Here is a 13435-nt window from a genome sequence, read left to right on the forward strand (position 1 = left end):
TCTTGCTCAGGGCCGCTGGAATGCAGGTATATTCTTTTCAACATGCTTTTACATAATATGTTGTAACAATGATTTCAAAAAGAAACTACAGAAGCCTTACAGATTAAAAATATCTCACCTTGCCAATGTGTCTTCAGGCTCCCCATGTACAAAAAGGCCCAAGGACTCTAGCAGTCTTACAACCACTATCCTGTTTGCCTCACCAGACACGATCTCTATTCTGTGGTAATCCACGATGACCCCGTTTTTCAGGTGATTCATCATGTCCTCCCTCGCCTGTTGAGAGGCCATCCTGATCTCTTCTGCCGTGGCGTGCTTCATACACGACCTCTTCAAGTGAGCGGGTTTCCTCTGAAAATAAATAATACCATCTGTGTATAGAAACAAGCTAAGACTGATTTCTTAAATTATCCTTAATTTTCTCTCTCATAGTTTGAGCATAATGATTTTATTGCATTTATAAAAGAATTGCTCATTGCTCCTAAATAAATAATGGTTTCATAAAAAAGTGAACACTTACTTGGTCTCAGTCACAGACTTTCCAATAGAAGCCATTGTGGAGTTCAGCAACTGCAGGTCCTAGAAGTGGGGAAGGAATTTTAAAAGAGAAATTGAATTACAATACAGAAGGAATGGCTGAGGGATCACTGAAATATATATATACAAATTCCAAAGACTGAGTCCATATAGAAACAACTACCTTTCATTTTCAGTATAAGAAAAAAAAACATTATCTTCCAAAGCATCATAAAATTGTCCCTTCTTCCAGACTCTACTTCTCTCTTGTAGTAGTATAGCAGACCTTTCCAGGTGAGCAGATCACAGAGTCCGAAATGAGCTTCCTCCATCAAGCAAAGTACCTGAACATGACTCTGTCTTCATAAAAGCGCCCCTGTAATAAAGAAATTAAATCCGAAATCAAGAGGGCAGTTGCCTACTGAAATACAAGAAGTCATCAATTTTAACCTAGCAACACATTAAAGGCTGAATCTATACAAGTACGATTCTAGAAATGCTCACCAGATGACGTTTTAAGAAGGAACTGCGCCTCAGGTTCCGCCGAGATCTTAACTCGGATGGCAGGATTCAGAGTCCGGAGTGCGGACTGATGGCGCACGGAGGGTCCATATACTGTGGATCCCTCAGTGATCTTCCGCGTATTCAAACCGCCAGCGTGTGACTCCCCTGTCCCCGTGACCTCATTGCTCTGCTCTCTCCTCTGTGCAGCTGAGCCCGACTCACGGTAAAATGGAAAAAAATATGCCCTCGACGTGAGATTTATTCTGGAGCGAGCCAGTGTTGCGCATAGCTGCCTTCAAAGCAGTTAACCCAGGTTCGATTCCCGGCCAACGCAGTTGCGAATGTTTTCAAATGCTGTCATGAGCCTTGGATTGTGACTAGCAAAGCGAAGCCTTTTGAAAGAGCTAAAGCACTGCAAAACGGAATTGAAGGAGAATCTTACAGGGGATTCTGAGCAGTGTCTGCATACATGCAGTCAGATAAAGGTGCTGAAAGCTTGAGCTACTCTCAATGTCATGCTGCCCTTCCCCGGAGTAAATCTGTTACATTGAAAAAATGCTTCTGGCAGGTTCAAAAAGGGACCCTTGTTAATTGGAGAAATCAATGATTTCGAATGAATTCTGTATGCGTTAAAAGACAGCTATACACAGAAAACATGCAGGACACTGCTCATGATGTTTCCCGAGCCGAAACACAGTGCGTTTTTCCAAGCCATTTGACAAAGCCCACCCACTGAAAACTGCAGCAGATCGTGTAAAGACGTTCAACTTTGTAACTACTGCACGCACAGGAAGCAGAATAAATTCCTCTTTTCAAACTGTCAAAGGTTTGCTTTGCGAACGCTGCAGGACATCGCACAATCTCTTTTGAATGGGGACAAACGATTTATTATGGGGCGCAGTAAGTACAGACGTTTAAAAAGCTCCACTCATGCCGACGATGCAGCATGAAGAAGCGCAACCTAACGTTCGACAGACAAAAGCCGGGCGCCGCTACGAGCAATATGAAATCAAACTGACAGCACACGGCGTTTCGCGCTGACTCAAAAGTGATCTCGACAGACGCTGTTCTCTGCATAACGCTGAAAGAGCTAAAGAGCGTTTCTGTTGAGACGTAACAAGCTTGTTTCTTTCTACCATGATGTTACCATGACAAAATCTGTCTTTAAACACCTTGCTCAGTCTCTGACGAGACTGTCAAAAATTGCTTTCGCCGATTGTATTGCAAACCGGCGGAAGCGGGGTATTGGGAAAAGTTTTCAACTAGCAATAATCGCGCCTCGGCTAAACCTCACAGGCTACGATACTGCCACTGCGCAAAGCTGACGGTTGCCAGGCAACCGCGGGGATCCTATGGAAATCGTTATCGATCGTCTCATGGCATGTCGTTGCTATAAGGCTTCATATTTGTCGTCTTCTTCTTCTTCTAGCTTGAGGTTTTGAAGAATTTCATGACAGACAAGGGCTCCGTTGGGAACAAAGGGCGTTGTGAGAAAACCGTTGCTTATTTTCAGCAGCAGAAATACAACCCTTTAAATACAAGATGACAGAACAATGAGGAAGGGCATGCCGGGAGGAACTCATGCACTACAGAGGAAAGGGGGCGGGCACGTACAGTTCACATTCAAGCCACAAGTACTCTTCTTGGATGTTGCACAAACAAATCCTAACGTCTTGAAAGCATTGCAGCATGTTTGTGTCCCACTTCCCGTGGCTGCGGGACGACTGACACGAACGGACAAACACAATCTGTGGCGTTTAGCGTGACATAGTCTTGCAGGCATCGTGCTGTCTCACTGCAATATTATACCACTGGAGGAAACAGTCCATCTGGCCATGAAACTCATTTGAACGTCTAGCTACAGCAACTAACAATATCATGATTTATTCAGGATGTGTGGAATCAGCACGTCCCGGAGACAGCTTCCGAAATCGTGAGCATTCTCTGGTGGTAGGGGCGTTCAAGATGCCGCTCAGGTGGGAGGTAAAGTTTAGTGGTTGGGGAGTTTTTTTGAGTTTTTCATGACCTGAATGTTAATTTTTGCTTTTTTTGACTACAGAAAAATAAGGACTTAACACTAGTTGTTTAAACTTCAGTTATAATTGAAAGAAAAAAAAAACGATTTTTTTTTAGGTTTAAAAAGTCCGATATGAGTAACACTGGGAAAAGAAAAGAGAGTGCTGGGTCTTCGAAGGAGAACTCTAAGATACCTCAATCGTATATGTATAGCACTACAAAAAAATCGATGGCAACTAAAGGGAAAAGTGAAGCAGCTGCAGGGGCAGCAAGAGGGCGGAGGTGCCGCGCGCCCGGCCGACGTGTTGGACCGGTGTGCTTTACGTGCTGAAATAAACACGCGACAGCCCCGAAATGTTTCCAGAGTGCTGTGCACTGAAGACTTGCCTGGTGCTCCTCCGTGCAGATTGTTTGTCCTCCTCCAGTGCGGGACGAGCCAACACAAGGGAGCGCATTCGCCAACATCCAGGCACGCAATGCGATTTGGAAAGCAGCTCCTTTCCAAAGAGTTGCACACGAACGATCCTTCAGTCCCGCTCGGGGGGCACGGAACCCCCGCCACACACAGCTTCAAGTAGCGAGTCAGGCGCCGGGACTTTCGCTTACGGCCACACCACCCTGAACACGCCTGATCTCGTCTGATCTCGGAAGCTAAGCAGCGTCGGGCCTGGTTAGTACTTGGATGGAAGACTGCCTGGGAATACCAGGTGCTGTAAGCTCTTGCTCTCCCGGCCAGCAGGGGTCGCCGTTGGTGCCGTAGGCTTTGGGAGGAAAACCTGCAGAATGGAAAGGTGATCTATAGCCTCATCTCTAGAGATGTTTTGTTGCTGTGGCATGTGTGTGACCCATATTCGAAAAAAAAAACCCGTCTGTAAAACGAATATCGAAGCTGCCTCTAAATCTGCAAATGAAGATGAGTCGATAAACCACTCGTTTTTCGTATAACTAGACATATATTCATTTGTTACCGATTTCATTCATTGAGCACGAATACAATAGAGGTACAGCCATTCACTGTTTGACATGTCTGCACTGGTACAGAACCGAGCAATCAGAAAACGGGTGAAACTGTCTTTAGACTCAGCATACAGTACCGAGGCCCCCCATGACCAAATAAAGGCTAACCTCGATAATCAGCCTAAAGAACGCAGACTACAGCAAAACGACTGACTTTGAAAAGGGAATGAACGTCCGGAAGGAGTAGTGGAACTAGCTTGAGATGCTTCTCCGGACCCCTAACTAAAAGCCAGCGAGAACCAGCAGCGGCGTCCACTCCTGTCGAACCGGGATCCTTCCGCAGCCACGCAGCTCGTGGTGTCCTAACCCTCCCGTATCTGATTTTGGACCAAGCACATCAGGGGAGAGCGCGAACGCAGTCCCCCACTACCAGAAATTATGCAGTCGAGATTCCCACATTTGGGGAATTCGCAGGGGTCAGCACAGCCGGAGTGCAATGGCCGAGCCTCGCCCTGGGTGAACCTCCTTCTTGATCAAGGTATCTCCCCTGCCAGGTAAGTATGAGTTAAACAGGCCCCTGCAAGCGGCCCGCACCCACAGCACAAATCGCGCAGCCTAGGCCACCTCCTCGCCCTGCACGCCACCGCCTCCTGCTGGGCCCACTCTTTCACACACTCACACGCCACACTAACACTCAAAAGTGTGGGCAAAACGAGAAAACGAGCGCGCCGTTAACTACACATCTGCAGTCGCCGTTGCGCATTCGCAGCATGTCCCGGGATGCAATTCGGCCTCATTGCGACGTGCGCCTGCCACACACCGAACAAACCTTTTCAGCAATTTCCAAAAAACGGGCCTGCTTGCCTGCCCACAAGGCTCCGTCTCTTACCTGCTCTCCAGAGCCTGCTGCCTTCTGTGCTTTTCTCTCGGCACCGCTGCAGTGCACACAACTCCTGCAGCGGGAGGGGGGGAGAAAGTTCCCGCGCTCTGCCGCAGGGAAGGCTCGCTCCGTGCGCACACGTCCTTTCGATGCCAGTCCAACAAGTGCTCCGCATTAGCTGCGTCGGGGCTCCAATGGCCACAATGCCGGGGAATGGCACCTGTAAAGTGTTAATTGGGGCACAGGAACAGCCCGTCTCGTCTCGGGGGGGCCGGCTTCAGAGACAATACAGCAAACACAGAGGGGCGGGGGAAGAAGACGACACCACACATGCGGGTACATTCAGCTCCGGCGGGAACGAGACATTTGTCGGTCTTTTCAAGTGCCGAGAGCCGAGCAATCCTTCACTTGTATCGTTTCTCCCCGGTGACTAGATCTGGCCCTGCGACTCTCGACTGGGCTCACCCCCGGGGCAGCCCAGCAGGTGTGAGCCTGGCCGGCACCCGGATGGGAGATTCCACCCCGGAAAAGCTCCGGTTGCTGCTGCTCCTGCAAGAGGTGTGACTGGGACCAGTAGGGAGCGCTCACCCTGCGGGCTGTGTGGCTCTCTTACGCCCCAGCCTCCTGATGGCGACACTCTGCTGCACAAACAGGCGCCGTCCTTCGGGGGAGGCGTCAAACCGAGGTCCCGACCCTCCTTGGCCATTAGGAAACCCCAGGGCTCAATGAATGAAATCGGTAACAAATGAATAAATGTCTAGTTATACGAAAAACGAGTGGTTTATCGACTCATTTGCAGATTTAGAGGCAGCTTCGATATTCGTTTTACAGACGGGTTTTTTTTTTTTGAATATGGGTCACACACATGCCACAGCAACAAAACATCTCTAGAGATGAGGCTATAGATCACCTTTCCATCCTGCAGGTTTTCCTCCCAAAGCCTACGGCACCAACGGCGACCCCTGCTGGCCGGGAGAGCAAAAGCTTACAGCACCTGGTATTCCCAGGCGGTCTCCCATCCAAGTACTAACCAGGCCCGACGCTGCTTAGCTTCCGAGATCAGACGAGATCGGGCGTGTTCAGGGTGGTGTGGCCGTAAGCGAAAGCCCCGGCGCCTGACTCGCTACTTGAAGCTGTGTGTGGCGGGGGTTCCGTGCCCCCCGAGCGGGACTGAAGGATCGTTCGTGTGCAACTCTTTGGAAAGGAGCTGCTTTCCAAATCGCATTGCGTGCCTGGATGTTGGCGAATGCGCTCCCTTGTGTTGGCTCGTCCCGCACTGGAGGAGGACAAACAATCTGCACGGAGGAGCACCAGGCAAGTCTTCAGTGCACAGCACTCTGGAAACATTTCGGGGCTGTCGCGTGTTTATTTCAGCACGTAAAGCGCACCGGTCCAACACGTCGGCCGGGCGCGCGGCGCCTCCGCCCTCTTGCTGCCCCTGCAGCTGCTTCACTTTTCCCTTTAGTTGCCATCGATTTTTTTGTAGTGCTATACATATACGATTGAGGTATCTTAGAGTTCTCCTTCGAAGACCCAGCACTCTCTTTTCTTTTCCCAGTGTTACTCATATCGGACTTTTTAAACATAAAAGGGTTAACCCTAAAAAAATCGTTTTTTTTTTCTTTCAATTATAACTGAAGTTTAAACAACTAGTGTTAAGTCCTTATTTTTCTGTAGTCAAAAAAAGCAAAAATTAACATTCAGGTCATGAAAAACTCAAAAAAACTCCCCAACAACTAAACTTTACCTCCCACCTGAGCGCCATCTTGAACGCCCCTACCACCAGAGAATGCTCACGATTTCGGAAGCTGTCTCCGGGACGTGCTGATTCCACACATCCTGAATAAATCATGATATTGTTAGTTGCTGTAGCTAGACGTTCAAATGAGTTTCATGGCCAGATGGACTGTTTCCTCCAGCGGTATAGTATTGCAGTGAGACAGCACGATGCCTGCAAGACTATGTCACGCTAAACGCCACAGATTGTTTGTCCGTTCTTGTCAGTCGTCCCGCAGCCACGGGAAGTGGGACACAAACATGCTGCAATGCTTTCAAGACGTTAGGATTTGTTTGTGCAACATCCAAGAAGAGTACTTGTGGCTTGAATGTGAACTGTACGTGCCCGCCCCCTTTCCTCTATAGTGCATGAGTTCCTCCCGGCATGACCTTCGTCATTGTTCTGTCATCTTTTATTTAAAGGGTTGTATTTCTGCTGCTGAAAATAAGCAACGGTTTTCTCACAACGCCCTTTGTTCCCAACGGAGCCCTTGTCTGTCATGAAATTCTTCAAAACCTCAAGCTAGAAGAAGAAGAAGACGACAAATATGAAGCGTTATAGCAACGACATGCCATGAGACGATCGATAACGATTTCCATAGAATCCCCGCGGTTGCTTGGCAACCGTCAGCTTTGCGCAGTGGCAGTATCGTAGCCTGTGAGGTTTAGCCGAGGCGCGATTATTGCTAGTTGAAAACTTTTCCCAATACCCCGCTTCCGCCGGTTTGCAATACAATCGGCGAAAGCAATTTTTGACAGTCTCGTCAGAGACTGAGCAAGGTGTTTAAAGACAGATTTGGTCATGGTGATATCATGGTAGAAAGAAACGAGCTTGTTACGTGTCAACAGAAACGCTCTTTAGCTCTTTCAGCTTTATGCAGAGAACAGCGTCTGTCGAGATTACTTTTGTGTCAGCGCGAAACGCCGTGTGCTGTCAGTATGATTTCATATTGCTCGTAGCGGCGCCTGGCTTTTGTCTGTCAAACGTTAGGTTGCGCTTCTTCATGCTGCATCGTCGGCATGAGTGGAGCATTTTAAACGTCTGTACTTACTGCGCCCCATAAGAAATCGTTTGTCCCTGTTCAAAAGAGATTGTGCGATGTCCTGCAGCGTTCGCAAAGCAAACCTTTGACAGTTTGAAAAGAGGAATTTATTCTGCTTCCTGTGCGTGCAGTAGTTACAAAGTTGAACGTCTTTACACGATCTGCTGCAGTTTTCAGTGGGTGGGCTTTGTCAAATGGCTTGGAAAAACGCACTCTGTTTCGGCTCGGGAAACATCATGAGCAGTGTCCTGCATGTTTTCTGTGTATAGCTGTCTTTTAACGCGTACAGAATTCATTCGAAATCATTGATTTCTCCAATTAACAAGGGTCCCTTTTTGAACCTGCCAGAAGCATTCTTTCAATGTAACAGATTTACTCCGGGGAAGGGCAGCATGACATTGAGAGTAGCTCAAGCTTTCAGCACCTTTATCTGACTGCATGTATGCAGACACTGCTCAGAATCCCCTGTAAGATTCTCCTTCAATTCCGTTTTGCAGTGCTTTAGCTCTTTCAAAAGGCTTCGCTTTGCTAGTCACAATCCAAGGCTCATGACAGCATTTGAAAACATTTGCAACTGCATTGGCCGGGAATCGAACCTGGGTCAACTGCTTTGAAGGCAGCTATGCGCAACACTGGCTCGCTCCAGAGTAAATTTCACGTCGAGGGCATATTTTTTTCCATTTTACCGTGAGTCGGGCTCAGCTGCACAGAGGAGAGAGCAGAGCAATGAGGTCACGGGGAAGAAGGGACAATTTTATGATGCTTTGGAAGATAATGTTTTTTTTTTCTTATACTGAAAATGAAAGGTAGTTGTTTCTATATGGACTCAGTCTTTGGAATTTGTATATATATATTTCAGTGATCCCTCAGCCATTCCTTCTGTATTGTAATTCAATTTCTCTTTTAAAATTCCTTCCCCACTTCTAGGACCTGCAGTTGCTGAACTCCACAATGGCTTCTATTGGAAAGTCTGTGACTGAGACCAAGTAAGTGCTCACTTTTTTATGAAACCATTATTTATTTTGGAGCAATGAGCAATTCTTATATAAATGCAATAAAATCATTATGCTCAAACTATGAGAGAGAAAATTAAGGATAATTTAAGAAATCAGTCTTAGCTTGTTTCTATACACAGATGGTATTATTTATTTTCAAAGGAAACCCGCGAGGATTCCCCTGGTGTGCAAGATGTGCCTGAATACTCTTGATCAGCTTCCTGTTCACTTGAAGAGGGCGTGTATGAAGCACGCCACGGCAGAAGAGATCAGGATGGCCTCTCAACAGGCGAGGGAGGACATGATGAATCACCTGAAGAATGGGGTTATCGTGGATTACCACAGAATAGAGATCGTGTCTGGTGAGGCAAACAGGATAGTGGTTGTAAGACTGCTAGAGTCCTTGGGCCTTTTTGTACATGGGAAGCCTGAAGACACATTGGCAAGGTGAGATATTTTTAATCTGTAAGGCTTCTGTAGTTTCTTTTTGAAATCATTGTTACAACATATTATGTAAAAGCATGTTGAAAAGAATATACCTGCATTCCAGCGGCCCTGAGCAAGAGGCCGCAGTCCAGGAGGAAGAGATGCCAGAGGCTGCTCTAGAAACTGAAACAGAAGCGGATAAGGAAGGGGAAGATGTGAGCTCTGAAGAACTCTATCAGCAGTAAGACTTTTTATTTTTCAGATGTATCTATTTTTTACTAAAATTCTAATTTGTCTTATAGGTATAAAATGTTTAAACCGGTGTTTTATATCCTTACAGGCCCTGAGTAGTTAAAAAGTATCAGCAGGCCGGAAGAGAGTGGCCCAAGCTGGACTCTATAGAAAGCACTCCCTGGATGCTCCTCTCCTGATTGGATTCAAACAGTACCTTACCAAGGATCTGGGAGTGGCAAATTATTCTCAGGAGGTATTTATTTTTTAAACGCATTAAAAATTAAGCAATGGTATCTTCATTGTAAATGTTTTTATTTCTTAGCTTAAAATTCACCCATGTGAAATGATGTCAGCCATAAACATCATGACTCTATATTTCCTACCTGAATCTATTCTACTTAAATTATTACATTATACACAATTTGAGTTCATTTTAAAAAGTAAAAGGTAATGAAAGGAATGCATTTTTAAAAGAAAGATAATACCGATATGCATGTGATAATCTTCCTTATATCATGTAGTGCGTCATTTGGACACTTTGTGGGCTTGAAATACAAAGAAAATCATGTTCTATGGTACAAGATAAATACAAAACTTAAGCTTTTATTTTAATTAGATTTGTTTATAAAGCATAAGCAATCATTTATTACATCGCTTCTTGAATTAAATCTTTTGACAAGAGGTAAGACTTCTATTTTACATTTAAACCCATGTTTAGCTGCGTTTTTTAGATTTAACTGAACCAATTTCTGTGTGTGATAATGTCCTTGAATTCTGACAACATCACACTAAATTACATGATATAAAACAGCTAATGTTTCTAGAGATAAAGTTTCTGGGATGCTTCTAATTACTTTTTATTACCAGGGACAGTTTAATTCACCTTGTACAGTACTGAAAGACCAAGATGCTTTTTTTAAAGTTATTTAACATTTTATAGAACTTTTTCTACTATGGCAACATGATGAGCTTGGTGAAACTTGGAAAAATACTGCTTGGCCACTTATCTTAAGATAAAGATAGGATAAAGGTTTATCTTTTGCACCTACCTGACCCCCAGGGAAGGCCAATGCTTTCTAAGTTGATGGTTCCCTACAGTAGACTGTACCTTATCTTCAAAGGTAATGTATATTGACCCAAATCAGTTTTGGAATCCAATCTACTGCCGAGATGGAGCACATCCTTTTTTCAGGATTTTAGCATCATACGTTTGGTATATTTAGTCCCTAATGCTGAAAGAAATGATCATAGAACATGACATCTAACCTTACCTGTGGTGTCTTTAATCCCTATTGCTCAATGCATGGTGTACATACTGCATACATGTGTCTTGAGAATGAGGAATGGGCCCCTGAGACAGTAATTTGCCTGTTTCACAAATGATCGTATTTTACTAGAGATTCTGTTTGGGATTCAGATGTGCATTCGGACAGCAATCCCTTTCAAGAAATGATACGTTCTGGATGAGGTCAAAGGTGCTGGAACACTGTATTTAGGATGTGTTTGCAGAGACTATGTGTCTCCTGCTTCAACGCAGTGATAAATAGATGTGCTCCTGTAATTCATTGGTACATGCCCAGGGCAGTAAGCAGTCTGAGGATTTATTTCCAGACGGCATAGAGCAGTGAAGTAGTGTAGTAGAGCAACACACTGGATCATTTTATTATTAGAATCTATTCTACTTAAATTATTACATTATACACAACTTGAGTTCATTTTAAAAAGTAAAAGATAATGAAAGGAATGCATTTTCATAAGAAAGATAATACTGATATGCATGTGATAATCTTCTTTATATCATGTAGTGCGTCATTTGGACACTTTGTGGGCTTGAAATACAAAGAAAATCATGTTCTATGGTACAAGATAAATACAAAACTTTAGCTTTTATTTTAATTAGATTTGTTTATAAAGCATAAGCAATCATTTATTACATTAATATATGTGAAAATAACATTTTAGCATCATATTATTACATACAGGTCTCTAGCTTCAACACAGTGATATATATATGCTCAGTGATTTATTGGTACATGCCCAGGTCAATAATCAGAATGAGGATTTATTTCCAGACGGGCTACAGGTAGTGTTGTGAAATACTTCAACACACTGGATCGCAGATTTAGACCCCCTGCACTCTTACTACTTAAAAACCAAAGAAATGAAGATATGTAGCAATCACATTGTAACAGGGGTGACAGTGACTTAATGCTTATACTAGTGGACTTCTGGTACCTTTAGGGTAAGGTGTTCCCTGAAGGGCTCTCAAACCCCGCATTTCAGATGCCTAGCTGTATCGCTGATGTGTTGCACCTCAGAATCACTTTTAAACCTTACCTCTGGTATCTTTAATCCCTATTGCTCAACGCATGGTGAAAGTATTGCATAAATGTGTCTGAAAATGAGCAATGGGCACCTGAGAGACTCATTTGCCTGTTTCACAAATGATCATATTTGACTAGAGATTCTGTTTGGGATTCAGTTGTGCATTCTGACAGCAATCCCTTTCAAAAAACGATACATTCTGGATGAGGTCAAAGGTGCAGGAACACTGTATTTAGGATGTGTTTGCACTTATGAGGATTTATTTCCAGATGTGCTAGGGGTAGTGTTGTGAAATACTTCAACACACTGGATCGCAGGTTTAAACCCCCTGCACTCTTACTCCTTAAAAACCAACAAATGCAGATATGTAGCAATCATATTGTAGCAGACACTCATTTGCCTGTTTCACAAATGATCATATTCTACTAGAGATTCTGTTTGGGATACGGATGTGCATTCTGACAGCAATCTCTTTCAAAAAATGCTTTTACCTTTTCGCGGCTTTGCCCTTCTTGCCTCTTTGGACAATATCTCCATCTTGTGGTCGTTGTTGGTAATGTCTAGACAATATCTCCATCTTGTGGTCGTTCTTGGTAATGTCTTCTTATGCCCTTTTTTATTTCAATTCTCTATTAGTTGATTCTAGAATCTCTACAATAGAGTTGAAAACATCAGTTTTAAAGCAGACTATATGACATTATTTATAGTCCAATTAGAAATGTATTACCCTGATAGATATCCCAACACCCGGAATGTATTGATACCATATCCCCAGTAATGCTCCTCAGGCCTAACAAGCACACTGTTGGTCTTAGGAAGCATCAGACACAGAAACGGTAACAACATCCTTCTTTCTGTTCACTCAGTCTCTGGTGCCGTGGGTCAGTGAAAGTGCGATGCGCGGATCCAGCGATCTCATCCTGTCACTCAGATGGCACAATCAGTAATTGGTGGCAGTTGATATGGTCCCTCCCAGCAGGATTGCAACATCTGGCAGGGTATCTCTTCTTCACCTACACCCACTCGCCAGGTATCCGGTCGTGTCTCCCCTCTGCTGGAGGTCCCCAAGCGTCCGGCACCTGTTCACAAGCCCTGTGCACCGCTTCAGTTAACAAACCTACAACACTTTAATAGAGAGTTATCTACCCACGGTGTCCCTTCAGTTGATATTTCCTTAGTTGGTCTTTCAGACTGTGGGTGATTGGGGCAATGTGACTTCCAACTTACCCCTAGTGAGGCAATTACAGCCTGGCACACCTTCCCAGTGTAGTCTGCCCCTAGATCAGTATCCAAGGGGCAGGGCAGTCCATACCCTGGGATCATCTTTGTCATACACTTGGGTATGTGCCAGCCCACATCACATCATCATACAACCCCACATTCTTTACACATTTGTTCTAACCACTATTAAACATCTATTAAAGGCCTCAACCTGAATTCTCCCCTTTCCCCAATAGAGGTTTCACAGGGGTCTCAGACTCCCGCTCTCCCAGTGCAGCTCATCTGGCATCTGCATCTGCATGGTTGTTACCTTGAGTTACTGGAATTCTTTATTTATTGTGTTATTTACACCTTACTCAAGCTGCTTCTGTCGGCAGCTGTAAAACTACAAATCAGTTCAGAGACAAGCCTAGTATTCTTAACTGGAGTCCCTGCCGTTGTGAGAGAATCCTATTTCTCCATAGCCATCCAGAATTGTGGCCTACATGCAACAAATACATACATTATATACATATACAGTAACCCTTTGTCCACACTTACAT

General features: G+C 44.7%; 1 long non-coding RNA gene and 5 other non-coding genes across 6 annotated transcripts; 2 read left to right on the forward strand and 4 right to left on the reverse strand.

Annotated features, from left to right (window-relative positions):
• Positions 1-112: 112 nt before the first annotated feature.
• LOC148636604 (uncharacterized) lies at positions 113-860 on the reverse strand. The gene is made up of 3 exons (XR_015932089.1): positions 701-860; positions 521-579; positions 113-351 (listed from the first exon to the last, which is right to left on the reverse strand). It is a non-coding gene; the product is annotated as an uncharacterized LOC148636604 (long non-coding RNA).
• Positions 861-2201: 1341 nt separating this feature from the next.
• Positions 2202-2343, reverse strand: LOC148636605 (U4 spliceosomal RNA). The gene has a single exon (XR_015932102.1). It is a non-coding gene; the product is annotated as a U4 spliceosomal RNA (small nuclear RNA).
• Positions 2344-3636: 1293 nt separating this feature from the next.
• LOC148636606 (5S ribosomal RNA) lies at positions 3637-3755 on the forward strand. Its single transcript, XR_015932093.1, has one exon. It is a non-coding gene; the product is annotated as a 5S ribosomal RNA (ribosomal RNA).
• A 636-nt stretch (positions 3756-4391) lies between these two features.
• Positions 4392-4555, reverse strand: LOC148636607 (U1 spliceosomal RNA). The gene has a single exon (XR_015932090.1). It is a non-coding gene; the product is annotated as a U1 spliceosomal RNA (small nuclear RNA).
• Positions 4556-5855: 1300 nt separating this feature from the next.
• Positions 5856-5974, reverse strand: LOC148636608 (5S ribosomal RNA). Its single transcript, XR_015932107.1, has one exon. It is a non-coding gene; the product is annotated as a 5S ribosomal RNA (ribosomal RNA).
• Positions 5975-7278: 1304 nt separating this feature from the next.
• Positions 7279-7420, forward strand: LOC148636609 (U4 spliceosomal RNA). Its single transcript, XR_015932103.1, has one exon. It is a non-coding gene; the product is annotated as a U4 spliceosomal RNA (small nuclear RNA).
• The last annotated feature ends 6015 nt before the right edge of the window (positions 7421-13435 follow it).

The sequence above is a fragment of the Lepisosteus platostomus genome, unplaced genomic scaffold (assembly GCF_059453375.1).
Source record: "Lepisosteus platostomus isolate fLepPlt1 unplaced genomic scaffold, fLepPlt1.hap1 Scaffold_162_H1, whole genome shotgun sequence".
NCBI classification, from domain to species: Eukaryota; Metazoa; Chordata; class Actinopteri; order Semionotiformes; family Lepisosteidae; genus Lepisosteus; species Lepisosteus platostomus.